This window comes from Ischnura elegans, chromosome 1 (assembly GCF_921293095.1).
Source record: "Ischnura elegans chromosome 1, ioIscEleg1.1, whole genome shotgun sequence".
Classification (NCBI taxonomy): Eukaryota; Metazoa; Arthropoda; class Insecta; order Odonata; family Coenagrionidae; genus Ischnura; species Ischnura elegans.
The window spans coordinates 118,745,553-118,761,206 of record NC_060246.1 but is presented as its reverse complement, the minus strand read 5'-3'; the positions used below and the strand labels follow the sequence as shown (position 1 = coordinate 118,761,206).

The window sequence follows — 15,654 nt, the reverse complement described above, 5'->3', positions numbered from 1 at the left end:
GAAGATACATCGATTTGAATTTATATCTTTTTGTATTAGGCCCCCGTAAGAAATACACGCATCCCGTCCAATTACGTCACCAATATAAGAACATAGGCTAAATTTTGAAAGCGGGGATATTAGAGAAGGCAGGGATAAGGGAGTGACCATAGAAGGGATATCAATAGGATTGCGGATTTTACAGTACAGATGTCAGCAGTGTCTAAAGTACGATTCGATTACTATAGCAAATACGCAAATTGGCATAACTTGATAAGTGTGTACGTTGGACCAATGAAACTTGGTAAACAGGTACATCTTGGTATTCCTCACGATACCCTATGGTAGTATGTTTTGTATTCAGTCTCACGTTCGATATATATCGAATCTACTTTTTCTTAAAATATATCGAATTGCTATAACATGTAGGATTTAACATTCAAGGGCATAGTTTACTAGGGATTAAATAGTAGATACCCATTGACTGGATTTAAAACCAATAGCATTGCGGATTTTACAGTACAGATGTCAGTATGATCGAAAAATCGATTCGATTATTATAGCAAATACGTAAATGGGCATAACTTCCATAGATTTACCGTTGGATCAATGAAATTTGGTGATTGGGTACATATTGGTATTCCTCACGATGCCCAATGAAAATTTGTTTTGTACGTAGTCTCACATTCGATATATATCGAATCTACTTTTTCTTCAAATGTATCGAATTGCTATAACAAATAGGATATTACATCCAAGGGCATAGTTGACCAGGTTTTATATAGTAGATACCCATTGACAGAAAGTTAAACCAATAGCATTGCGGATTTTACAGTACAGATGTCAGTAGGATCGAAAAATCGATTCGATTATTATAGCAAATACGTAAATTGGCATAACTTCAATACTATTACCGCTGGACCAATGAAATTTCGTGAATGGGTGCATTTTGCTATTCCTCACAATGCCCAATGGAAATATGTTTTGTATGTAGTCACACGTTCGATATATATCGAATATACTTTTTCTTAAAAGATATCGATTTGCTATAACATATAGGATTTTACATCTAGGGACATAGTTGACCAGTAATTTAAAAAAAGTTACCCATACACTGGATTTTAAACCAATAGCATTGCGGATTTTACGGTACAGATGTCAGTATGATCGAAAAATCGATTCAATTATTATAGCAAATACACAAATTGGTATAACTTGAAAAGTATAAACGTTGGACCAATGAAATTTGGCGATTGGTCACATCTTGGTATTCCTTACGATGCCGAACAGAAATATGTTTTGTATGCAGTCTAACGTGCGATATATATCGAATATGCTTTTTCTTTTATATATCGAACTGCTATAACAAATAGGATTTTGCATCCAAGGGCATAGTTGACCAGGTATTATATAGTAGATACCCATAGACTTTAAGTTAAACCAATAGCATTTCGGATTTTACAGTACAGATGTCAGTATGATCGAAAAATTGATTCGATTATTATAGCAAATACGTAAATTGGCATAACTTCAATACTATGTCCGCTGGACCAATGAAATTTCGTGAATGGGTATATCCTGGTATTCCTCACAATGCCTAATGGAAATATTTTTTGTATATAGTCTCACGTTCGATATATATCGTATCTACTTTTTCTTAAAAGATATCGAATTGCTATAACATATAGGATTTTACATCCAAGGATATAGTTGACCAGGAATCATATAGAAAATACCCGTAGACTGGAAGTTAAACCAATAGTATTGCGGATTTTAAAGTACAGATGTCAGTATAATCGAAAGATCGATACGATAATTATAGCAAATACGCAAATTGGCATAACTTGATTGCTATATAAATGGACCAAAGAAATTTTGGGAATGGGTATATCATGGAATTTCTCACAATGCCAATTAGATATATGTTTTGTATATGGTCTCACATGCGATATATATCTAATCTTCATTTTCCAAATTATATCGATTTGCCTTAACATTTAGGATTATACATCCACAGGCATTGTTGACGAGGAATTATAGAGTAGATGACTATTAACTGGAATTATAATATACAGCGTTGCGGATTTTACAGTGCAGATGGCATTTTAATCGAAAGATCGAATCGATTATTGTAGCAAATATGCAAATTGGCATAATTTGAATAGTATATGCGTTGGACCAATGAAATTTGGTGAATGGGTACACATTGGTATTCCTCACAATGCCCAACGGGAACATTGTTTGTATGTATTGCTTCATTCGATATATATCGAATCTGCTTTTTCTTAAAATATATGGAATTGTTATAACACATCGGAATTTACATCAATGGGCAAACTTGACAAGGAATTATATGTTAAATGGCCATGGACCGGAATTAAAATCAAAAGCATTGCGAATTTTACATTACAGATGCAGTATAATCGAATGATCGAATCGATTATTATAGAAAATACGCAAATTGGTATAACCTGATTCGTATATCCTTTGGACCAATGAAATTTGGTGAATGTGTACATCCTGGTATTCTTCACAAAGCCCAACGGAAATATGTTTTGCATGCAGTGTCTCATTAGATATATATCTATTCAGCGTTTTCTTAAAATATATCGAATGGCTATAACATGCAGGATTTTACATCCTCGGGCGTATTTGAACATGAAATATAGGGTAGATGACCAGAAGGGAAGATAAATCAATAGGATTGCGAGATTTTCATTTCACGTTTCAGTATACTTGATGATTCGATATGATTATGGTAGCAAATATGCAAATTTTCGTATCTGTCGAACTATTCATGCTAAACAAAAGAAATTTTATGAATGTTTATTAAAGCATTGTTCATGCTGCACCAATTAAATATATTTGCTTTCCAAGCACCCATTCGACACATATCGAATCTACGTTTTTGTAAAATATATCGAACTGCTATTACTTACCGAATATAACATCAACGGGGACAGTTGAACATTCTTCCGTTCTTTCTCCAATTCAAGTTTCATAACCGTATTAATATATTTATTGTAATCAATGCGTTTTGTTGTTATAAATCTTCCTTAGATATAAAAAAATGACAGCATTGAGAGACATACATCGTCAGAGAAATCCGTATATTACTTCATTATTCGAGATATATTTATTCGGATAATCATTTCATTAGTCTCCGTTCGTTTCTTTTTTAATAAAAATGTATTTAATTTCATTAAGTCTTCTGTATTCAAACGTTAAAAATCAAAAATGGAGGTGATACAATATTAGGGTAAGAACTAAAATAAGAAAAATCGGCTACATTTCTTAAGTTCATCTATCGTACACTATATATTTTTCTACGTTGCGTATATCATTCATATCAAAACGGTTTCCCGAAGCATTGATCACCGTGGCTACTAAGAAGGTCTTAGGTATTGTTGACAGTGAATGAACGTATTGCCCGCATATTTCACTCATTTAAACGATATTTGGGGTGTTTCTTTTGCTTTTTGAACCACTTATGGGCACATGACTCGGAAACATGTGACACAACTATGTTCCCACCCCCCTAATTACCCGCTTGATGAATTCAAGCGCCCAATCGACTCGTTGATATATTAAAACCGCTTTAAGATAGAAGTTATTACATTCTGGATGAAACATTTTCCGAAAGAGATTTTACAACCAAGGGTTCGTAATGCGCATTTTTAAAATGCAATTATAATCAATAGGAATTGTAGGAACGGTTAAAATAAAAAGATAATTACAGTTTTCAATTTTTATTGAAACAGAAGCTTGCAGTGAATTTTGATAAAAAAGAAAATATTCCTTGAAGGATGCAGTACAAATGGTTTAAAATGATTCTATGACATTCCATTTCCGGGCGTGGGTCGTAGTCTTCTATCAGCCCGTGGATAAGTATGACTTCTTCGTAGTATGATCGCCCTTCCACGAGTAAAATCGTCTTCATTCCTGATTTAAGAATTGAATTTAAATGTCAAAGATCGATAGCGAATCGACAATCATTCATATAAAGTGACACCTTGCCTTTGTGAAAGCAACGCAAAGTATTTTGGTACATAGACCAATAAATTGGATTCATAATTGCTACTTGGAGAATAACATAGACGTGTTCCACAGAAATGAGAGATATATAGCTACCTCAAATGTATTCTTGATGTGGCTACAACGTATTGATTGATTTTCCACCGCACAATATTTACAGCTTGTGGCTGTTTTATTGCTCCTTCCCTTGGCCAAGAAGACTGTAGAAAAGCATGAGGAGAGAAGTAAAAGAAGGCTTAAAATGTCATCTTAATCAGTTCATGCAGGGTGATACTCTAGTAAATTCATGGGGCCAACTTTGCGAGTAAGATACTTACTTCAGTAACGACTTCCATCTTTCTATGAAGCCGGTACAGGGCATCATCGTCCCGAATACAAAATTTATAAAATTACCCGCTTGAAAAATTAGTAGGCGGATGGCGTTCAGGAACCTGAAATAAGTAAAATGGTAATGGTAAGAAATATAGGTTAAAATATATTATACCGACCGCTAAAATAAAAAAAAAGTTTAAATCCATAATGGAGAACGTACTTTCGCCTGATCCTTGGTAGGTGTCTCTCTGTCACGTCTTGGTATCTCAAGAACGTCAGACCAAGGATTTACATAATGATCAGTTGGATAAACTTGATTAATAGATATTTTTCTATGCCTCCCATCTTAAATTCAATGTCTTTTATCGATGTATTCACTCACTTTGTTCTTTATCGCACAATTCGGTTTGGAATTGCAACCATAAGTGGTTGTCTAGGTGGTTAATTGTTTCGACTTCATTGCTGACTCTGCGTTCATAAAAACCAGAAACCTGCAAAAGCAAGGGAGCGGCGTGAATTTTCATTGTTGCTCCGAGGTGCTCGGGTGGAGTTACATTTCAGAGCTCCCCGGAGCGGAGCGAATTGCTTTATTGCTGCTCCGCTCTGGTACTTCGGAGTCACTGTGATGTTAACTTTGTTCCAGAAATTCCAATGCCACTCGGAAGTGCGAATTTTTGAATGGCATTCCCCATAATCGCATGTAAATATTATTTACTAAATGGTAATGCGATATTTAATTGCAATTCACTCAATGTTTATATGTTTATCGTGTTTTTATGTTTGTATTTTGAATATGTCACTTAATATAGAAATATCGGATTCTTAGCATAATGCATACTCTACAAGTGCACCAATTCTCATCAATATGTCCATTGCCAATTCAACGATAATAACGATAATAATAAGATTTCATTTTTAGGATAAAAATTAAATGATGTCACACTTTCCGTTGTGTTTCAAATTCAAAATATACGTTTAAACGTATTTCATACCTTTCAACATTTAAAATATCTTACAAGGCATTTCGCCAAATGCGGGTTTCATCTACCAAAGACGTGTATAATGTGGACTTTTTCCCGACCGAAGCAATTATTCTTTCTAGTAGGATATACGAGAACTTTTACAAGGAGATTTGCAAGGAGGTCATGCGCAACTTGATTATAATTACAAAATTATTAAGACCCAACCTATCTAAGGAATAATATATTTACCATGCAAACATCAAACATAACGTATATTTCCAAAGAAGGGAATAATAAAGCGATAGGGTAGTATATGATTTTCAGATATCAAGCTTAAACGCGAGACCTATCTGTAATTTCTTCTTAGCCTACATGAATTTGAGTAGTAATTTGTACGAGTCAAAACTTCATATGAACTGCTATATAAAATAATTAAAGTGCAAAAAAAACTGTTGATGATAAAAGTTCTCAGTTTAAAAAATAGTATGCATTAAATTGTTGAGAAAAGCTACCAAATTATTGTAATAAGGATATGATACATGGTCGAAAACATGATATATTTGGAACCCTCTCGGCTGACACAGCTTTTCTTTAAAAACAAAAGCATTGTCTTCGTATTGAAATTAATAGTAAAAGCCCTGAAGGCGGTGGAAAAGGTGGACTTTGGGAGTGATGGAGGTTAGATAATATGGCATTAAAATAAAAAATGTCACATGGATTAGGGCCTAAAGGTTAAGGAATGCTACATAGGCTTAGCAAATGTAACGACGGCCATGAAATCCTGGACTGGAAAAATCATATTGAAATTTTGTCCAAACATATGCATTCACACATTATTAATTATACATTTACATAAAAACATCCATTAATATTTTATAAACTGTTTATTACGCATATACGCATTCTAGTATTAGATATGATATCATATTTTGGGGGGCATCTTGTCACAGTGATAGAATATTTAAATTCCAGAAAAGGTTAGTCAGAACAATTGCCAGTTTTTGCAATAAAACTTATTGTAAACCTCATTTTATACCATTAAATATATTGGCTCTAACATTTATACTGAATTTGGAATCTGGGAAGTATTCCAAATATCATCCCGTCCTATTTATCCTAAACAATCAAGAACATCATTACTACACACGTTAACATTCTTGTATACATTATATCCATAAGAAATAAACTTTGTCTCACAGAGCACAATCCATATCACACAATAATATCTATCTACAATAAATTTCCACCTGATCCAAAGAACATTTATAATGTAAACATCTTTCAAGTAAGAGAAAAAATATCGATTGAAACACCTCTTTTCTTCTATTAGTGAATTATTATTGCTAGTGCAACAAGAACTTAACAAATATTGTACTAAAACCATGTAATTGCTGTTCCATGTTTTCCACTATTTTTCAGTGACATTTTTACTGCCGTAAATGACACCTCACGTAAATAATATAAATAATTCTCGAACCATCTTTCATGCATAACTTATCAGTTCAATATTGCTACTTTTGTTTGATTGGACTCATGTGTGCACACAAACCTACGGGGCCGATTATCATCATTATTCTGTAGAAGTGATTCCTTAAATTTAAGTGGCACGTATAACACTTTCTCGATGTCATTACTGGAGAGGACTGAGCTCAAAACACTCGATGACTTGACCAGCAGAAAAAGAGAGGAAGGGGGAGTGACAGGTGTGGGCAGTCACAAGACCTACGCAAGAGGGTATGCGAACGGGAGAAGACATGGATAGAGGAAGGTTGTGGGCTGGTACGAGTTACAAGTGGAGGTGTGAAGTGTGCGACGGGAGGAGAGTGGTCTCAGCGGGAGGCACGGAGCGGGATGACCGAGTGGAGCAGATCGCTGAGCCGAGGACGGGCCACTGCTGAGAGACGTGCTCGCGCGCTCGCTCGAGTCGCTGGTGAGCGACCATAAAAGCCTCACTGCGCGACCGTAGTTGGACCCCCTGGTCGGCGCACGATAACATTTTTGAAAAATATGTTAATTTACTGTAAATATACAATTTAAATACAACATTTTATTTGTACCTACACCAAAAAGAAATAATTAATAAGACATTTATAATTTTACAGAAAAAATTAATTAATTTGACTTCGATTTTGGACGATGAAACCTTCTTTCATACACCAATCTAACACATACTTTTGACCGTATTCAGGCAACAATTCGAAATATCCGCTAGAATATTTCACCTCTTCCAAAAAACATTCATTAAAATTCTTATAATCTACAGATTCCATCGAAATCATGCTCGAACGTTTTATAAATGGCTCACTTCGATAATAAATTCGGGATTTGTTGAAAAAAATGATGTAACCATAACGCGCGGGATATGAAGCTTTAAAATTAGCCAATCACAAAGAAGAAACCTATCCAGAAAATAGTTCTAGAAACCGCCAATTGGCGAATAAGGGGTTCCAACTCCAGTTCACCCAGCCTCACGATAAAGAAAGAGGTGAGATGGGGATCGGATAAGCTCAGGGTACAGAGCAGTACACGCGCGATTCTCAGGCGATATTTGGTAGAACGTGGTGATACTCACTTATGTGACTGTAAACTTTAACGCATAGAATTCCAGAATACCTATCCTTTCAAGCAATAGGGATTCCGGGAACCGGACGAAACCATTAGGATCGGTGGAAAAATATCGCTGGAAAATAATATTGACAAAATATGTGAGGAAAAATAAATCTTAAACAAGAAATAGGCAAAACTGCACAACGGCTGTTCCCATATTCACAATCCCCTTCCATTAATCCTTACCAATTCCATTAATAAATTCAGCCTGATACCTGTAGATTATCAAGCCACGACCACCAAGAGAGACCTCTTCGTCTCTTCGTCCTTGAGAAATTGGAAAACGCACACTTTCGTTTCCTCCGTGTAATTTCCTCCGCACTAAGCACTCAACAATTGTACACCATTTCTTGAACAGTTATATTTAATACTGTTGGCAACAAAACCACTGCAAAAGCTTTAAAACTCCAAAACATCCAGCACATCAACAACCTGATCACTGTTTTCAACGCAATGGCTGCTGACTATAAACAACTGCAAGCATTGTCAGAAGGCGTGGTTGATAGCCTACGACTCGTGACGTCAGCCAATTGAAAGGCATAAGCGCTCAGGCCTTCTCTCTTGGAGGTCGTGATGAAGCACAGTGGAACGATCTATATGTAAAATTCTAAGGAAGAGTGCTTTGGGCTCTCATTAAATAGGGAACTGTCTTCCTGCATCCGATTCAAATACAGGAATAAACGTGTTGATCTTTTCCAAGTAGGACAACATTTGTATATCGTAGAAACTACTGAGCACAGACTTCGTACAATATGCTGTGTCCCCTTGATCGATTTTCGCTGGGAAAATTCTAATTTTATTGTATTTATGTAATCCTTCCTTATACTAGGTTCTTTATTCCTACCTTTCGCTTCATGAAGCTAATTTTATGCAAGACAGGCATGAAATATGTTGACGGCGATACTGTACTGACATGAAAAATATAGTGGAAGACTGAAAGTCGAAAATTGGCGCAGCACAGTAACACAAAAGAGATGAAATATGCGGAAAACGGACGGGGATAGGAAGGTGGAACTGGGGGACATGTGGGAAGGTGAGAACGGCTACTTCTCAGCCATCGCTGACGCCGTGCACTGAATGGGAATAAAATGAAGGGCGAAGAACCATGTCGCGCGAACTTGTAGGTGGCTGCAAGAGCGCTTCCCCAGTTTCCTCTTGTTCAAGGGAGGAAAAATAAATTACACCTGAGTCGCAAGACACGGGAGAGGAAGAGATGTGGAGGCGAAGAGCGGGAAAAAGGAATGTTTTGCCAGAGTGTTTGAAAACATTTTAATCCTTTAAGGTCGCGAGGGGTCGCCTTGTTAAGGGACGAGCGGTAATTCGTTTGGTTTCATTGTTGCGTCGGACCCCGGGGGAAACGGAGGGGGGTGGAGGTTGGAGAAGGGAGGGGGGTTTACACGGGTGGTGAGTGGAAGATGGATGAAGGGAATTACGGCGATGAGAAGGGATTAGGAGGAGATGAGGTGTCCGACAGGGCGTCCGTCAGGAAGAGGCTCTGCCAGAGAGCATGGCGGCTTTAACGAGTGGACGTGTGAGGATAGCGTCCCGGAAGGGGTGAGAGCCAATCTCTCCTCGAAGCAGCGGGGGAAGAAATTCCACCTGGGATCTTCATCCTTAGTAGGTAGACGTGGGAGGGAATACCTGACATCCACACTAGATTTTCCTCCTCAAGAAAGGAGATAGATACTAAAGTAGTTGCGGAAAAATTTATTTTGTGTCAATAATTCCATCAGATTTAAATGACTTTAATATGAAAACGAAGAATTAAATTCAATTAATACGGTTAGCAAAAGCAAAAGAACCCCGATTCTGAAAATTGATCAAATTAGCATAGCACTTTTTTCGCATTTTGGAAAACTCTGCTATGTCTATTTACATCAATATTAAGAATTTTCACCACATCATGCCACAAATCATATATGATATCCAATTCTGAAGGTGATAACCCCATGCAGAAATATCTCAGGATACTTTCATTTCAATACAACACGTAAAATTATGATTGTACGCTGTATTTTATTTATGCCGGAATAAAGTTCATTAATACTATGAAAAAAGATACAGCAAGTATGCCGGAAGATTTCTTCGGTCATCCATCTAAATAATCGTTTAATAGCCAATCCTAGTGGAATATATGGGAGACGTTTGTAAATTAATTATGGTGAAAACTCCCGATCATGCATACATTAAAAGCAATGGCATAAACTCAATTGAACAGCATGGATAGCGCCCCACAGCCCCTAAGTTAGGGAGCACCAAGAGAAAAAAATTGAAATGAAAAATAGGAAGCATTGTAAAATTTATAAGAGTCCACTGTACAAATTTATACATACATGGCTTTAACCAAGGATCCTGTAGCTAATTGTTTTATCAAGTAATCGTGAACTCTTAAGAGAGGAAAGGACAAAAGGGCCCCACGTCTTTTACCTGTCCTAAGGCTATTGAGAGAATATATATGGCATGGAAAGAATGAAATACTTCCATATCATATTGCACCTATTGTACATATTGGTTTTTGTTTGAAAAATGTACATGGCACCTCTTCTAAATAATTGAATGTAACGAAAGGAAGTGCGTCATAGCAAAAATGTGCAGTTCTGAGACAGGCACATACATGCTCCGAGGAAATAAAGTATCTAAAAAGTGTTGTGTGCGGTCGCACTACATGCCATTGATATAATGTTTTAAAAGTTCTCTAAAAAAATAAAATAAAATTGGCTAATTGTTGATACTAAAAAAATCTCTGGTTTGAGATTGTTGGTGCATATGATGAACTCCAACGAGGTCGTCATTTTCTTTTGAAATTGGTACTTTCATTAAATTAAATCCGATAATGCGAATTATATACGTGCAATCATACTTTTCTTAACAAAATACGTGAAATAAAAACTTGTGCCCATGAATTTTCACGAAATTCACGAATTACCAACGTAACAAATTTTTGAACAAATGAAGTGGAGAAGTGTGAGCTATATATCACATAATATTAACTTCGATCCGTAGTTAATTTAATTCGTGATGAACGATCATAATAATTAAGGATTTCGGCGCTAATTTGATATGGATTTATATTGAAGATACCTACTCATTTATCAAATACTTTAATTTCGCGCCATAATTCAGGGAAATGTGTTCATGATATTTTTTAATTGCTGTCTTCCTTCTCCCTGAATAATCCAAGGGACAAGGTGCTGCACAAACCACGTATCTCTTCCTCACTCAGTCCAGCATTTACCATCAATATCTGCTATTCACGTTTACATAAACTTAATAGCATTGAAGTACAACGTATTAAGACGAAGCATAGCGGTTCTAACACCGTAGGTGAGAATAATTGCTAGTAAAAGCAGCCGTTATTTCTGAATAGTGCCTTTCGAATCGGCGGCGGCTCCTCCTCGATTGTGTGGTCCGCACCAATCAAGTTCTGCGCGATTTTTTCCCTCGCTCCCACCGAAAGGATGATTAAATACGCACGCGCGGAAATTCTTTAAAAAATTCAATAACAAGTCGGAATATGAAAAAAAATAAAATAGTAAGTGGCAGATGGAAGAATTATGGCCTCCGCGGCCCCTTAACGAGAAATAATGACAACGCACCGAAGTGCCTGAAGGGCATGAGCACATTCACTTTGCGCGGTCAGAGGAGAGATTGGGGGTGGGAGATAGCGGATGGGAGGGAGAGAAAAAAGGGAGGAAAGAGATGTATTATTTCATTAACTCCATCGAACATTCACGACCTCCAAACAAGCCTCACGCCGCCACCTATTAATAAAAAAAGATATAAATCCAAGAGAGCTTTCGAAACGTGATTCCACAGTCCGTCCCAAACGCAGAGCACTCGAGCGATAGGTGGAAAACGAAGCACTGGAATCGGTTTCCACGTAAGCTCTCAGTGCCCAAAATTAATAATGAGCGCGGTGTCTGCATTTGCTAGGCATAGATGGCTTGAGCAATTAAGAACGGAGGTCGGTCAGAGGAGCATATAAAATCATTTTGGAATATCGCTATGATCTCAGGTCCGAAAGAAACGATAAAATAAGGGTAACATTTTTCCAATCGCATTGGTATAGGATTATGATTTTCCCTCGAACAATATAGGTCATTAATAAGTGCTAGGTGGGACTCAAGAGTCAAATATCTTCAAAGCGCACCTTCTATTCTTTATTTCTCAACGGCTGGTATCATAACAAGCACCGACTACGTGCCTATTGAGGCAGCTTGCGGGGTGGTATGTAGATATTAGTCTTCATGAGCTCGCACGTATTTATAGCGGATAAATAAATCGGCGAATTATATAGCTTTAAAATACGCCCCCTCCCAAGAACGATAAAGCATGGTCACAGCGCCCACTGGTGGGGCCCCACCTCTGCCCACCTTGGCGTTCTCACTCTTCCGCGGCCCGCCTGCAAAACCCTTCGCGGCAAATTTTTCCGCCCCCTTTCAAACATGGCCTCCTCTCCGCCCCTTTCAATTCTCCTCCGCCCCATCAATATAAGGCATAAGGCGAGGAAGGCCATTAGTCACTCACATTAAATCGAAACAATAAAAACGTGGGGGGATATATTAAGAAACTAAATGCAGAGCTCGGACGTGAGATTGTTGGACTGCTTATGCGGCGAGATAGGGATAATTAGCGAGCGGAGAAGGTGTTATAGATTTCCCTCATACTTCTCTCCCCTCTCTTCGACTCCTCCTTTCCTTCCTGGATGGACGTGGGAGGGGGAATATTTCGAAGGGGCCGTCTCCTTATAAGAGGGAGAGAGAGGTCACGGGGTCAAAATAAGGAGGAGAGAGGACGGGAAGGCGAAAAAAGGCAGTCAGAATGCAGAGGAAGGAGTTGCTCAATATGAGGGGTGTTCTCGGCGGGTGTAAATCATGGGAAGGAAACAATATAAATGGTGAGAAGACAAAAGAGATAACAGAAGAGAAGGAGAGGGGATGAATGCACAGACGGAGACAAAAGGAGTTGGCTATGGGAGGAATTGGAACGATGTGTTGCGGCAGAGTAATGTTAACAGCGCCTATTTGAGGAGTCTTTGTTGTTGCCAAGGCCAGCGTTAGCGCAAGTGATCTTTTATCGGCCAAGTCAGCAAATGGTAACCATTGTGCACATTGATTGCCTACGAGTTAATGAATGCGGCTCATAACCCAAGCACAACAGACTATTCCAGACGCACCTAAGAAGCCATGCTGATTCCAAGGTGTCTAAGCAAATTACTCGATTGAGCTGACCACACAAGGACTTCCACCACAATTTTTCTACAGGATATGGGATTTCTCACAAATAGGTCCCAGGTGTGGGAAGAATATCCGTATAGCGAGTGCGGGGAATATGAAAAAAGTTTTTGGCTTTTAAGTCCCAATAATCCCAAAACTTGCACACCCACTATCCACTCTAGCACGTATGTGCACGGTTTGTCAATTTGGATATGTATGGGGATATTTCAGCGCCAAGCTTCTCAAGATAACGATTCCTCAAAGATTTTCCTCTCGTTTATACTCTATACTCGTTTATAACACTCTACCATCACTGTTAGCCTGCAAATCAAGCGACTGCGAAGTAATATCTTTTTGAAAAGTTTAAGGGCAAACTTAGTGACACGACTTCAACTTCTAGAGAAAATATAGTTTCCCTCTCTCGTTTTGTTGTCGTCGGTTACGCACCGCAATTATTTCGTTTGTGTGCCAAATATATGCACTCAAAGGGAAAAGTTAATCTTCACAAATAATGCAGAGTACCAATTCAAAGACATAAGAAATTCGAATAGCGTACTGGACGGCTCCAGACGAAGCAATTGCGTAAAAGAAAGACACAATGCTGAAAGCTCCAAGGGTAACATTTCAGGAGCTATGTGAGATTTTCGGAAGCATTGATCGCTCTGACACTATGCCTAATTCATATTCATCATTCGTTTGGGAATGAATGCCTACGGGATCATTGTTTTTTTGCGCAGAAATCGGATAACGTTGCGTGATTCGCACCTGGTGGTTGTTGTTTGAGGGAGGAACCAAGCTACTCGCCCATGTCTCCGCATTCCGCGCTGCATCGTTCCTCGCGACTTCAGCTCTATGGGAGAATTATTTTACGGACAATCCAAGTATGATCGAACTCAATGTCCCATTGCATTTACAGCTTGAATTATTGTGGTCATTATTAAATTTTACATCAGCTATTTGCAAGAATTAACGTAAAAATACCACATTAACTTTTAAAATTTAGCGAGATTTTCATAAACTAATCAATTTTTTCCAGTATTTTCCTCTATTACCGATGATTATAATTATTGATGAAGAAGCCATCGCTAAGAATTGAAATGCAGTGAAATTCGATTGTATTGCCTGAATTACACCACCTTGAACCACCATATTTTTATCTCACACATCGATTGGCAGCTTGAAATGAATTTTTAATTATACTTATATTTCATAGCGATGATTTTATCTAGGAGAGTTAAAAGCAAAAAATAGGAATATAGACCTATGTAATAGTAAAATACTATGATACTTAACCATACAGAAATTTTCAATTGCATTGTCTTATTTATTCCATCATATTATTTCCATTATAAATTGATAGTCTTCACTATAATTTTTAATCTTAATGACATCTCTCCTTTGATAAGATCATAGCGATAACCTTATCAAAGGAGAGCTAAGAGAAGAAATTCGTAATTAACACCAAGGGAATAGGTGTGGATAAGACACTATGCTCTTACAATTTTCTTGTATAATACAGCGGCTTTCGAAAATTGTTATCAAACCGTGAATACCAATGCCCTATCACGATGCGAGATGACGGAAAAATTTCACTCGAGTATCAATGAGGAGAGGGTAGTGGAGAATGCAAAGAGAGGCGCCGGCAAAATATTCCACTCCCCTCCTTAAAGAAAGGCAATATCTCATCGTCCAAATCAGATTGCCCCCTCCCCTACCCTCCCTTCCTTCCTCCCTTCTTTTAATCGGGCCGTAATTGCAGCAGTATTTCACGGCGCCACTTCTAAAGCCATAATTCAAGAGAGGAGGTCGCGATCAAAGGGGAAGAGGGGTGCCTGAGGGAGTAAGTGGGAGGGATAGCAAAGTTGGGATAACCCTTATCGCCAAAAGACATCAAGCCACAGTGCCCGAGGGTGAGAAGGGATGGAAGAGGAATGGAACGATAGGAAGCATGTGGGAGAAAAGAAATGGAAGGGAAACGGATGGAGCATGAGGAGCGAATCGAAGAATTGATAAGCATTGTGGAAGCGAGAAGTCATTTATGGAATCGCTTTTAGAAGCATTCTGAATCCATGCTATGGTCACGCAAGAATAAGAGTTTACTTTTTCACTCTTCGAGTCATTTGAAGACTAGCGAACACACTATTCTAAGAACTTACAAATGCCTTTCTTGACACATTCCTATTTAAAGAATCATGTATAACCATATTTCTAGATTTTTTCCTAGATTTCTGATCGATTTACACAAAAAAAGCTAGTCTGCATGAGTTTTGTCACCATTTTTCATGACCAAAATAGAGCAATTGATACTGTATCTGTTATTGATACTGTTATTATATTTCACTGTAGAAAAAGGTCTTTCTTATCAATTATACATTTCACATGTTAATCTTATACTTCGTAACAAGCCCCGTTGTTTTTTTCCCTAGGACTCATAATTTCTACCCTATGCCTTAGTAATTTAAAAAGTGCCAAAGCAAATTTATTGTCGTCTCACTTACGCAATATAGATATTCAACCTGGTTAGGAATAGATAAATATGTTTC

The 15,654-nt window shown here is 37.7% G+C and overlaps 1 long non-coding RNA gene across 1 annotated transcript; it reads right to left on the bottom strand.

Moving 5' to 3' along the window:
• Positions 1-3,802: 3,802 nt before the first annotated feature.
• On the bottom strand, positions 3,803-4,423 carry LOC124153506. The gene is made up of 3 exons (XR_006863671.1): positions 4,332-4,423; positions 4,111-4,214; positions 3,803-3,921 (listed from the first exon to the last, which is right to left on the bottom strand). It is a non-coding gene; the product is annotated as an uncharacterized LOC124153506 (long non-coding RNA).
• Positions 4,424-15,654: the final 11,231 nt, after the last annotated feature.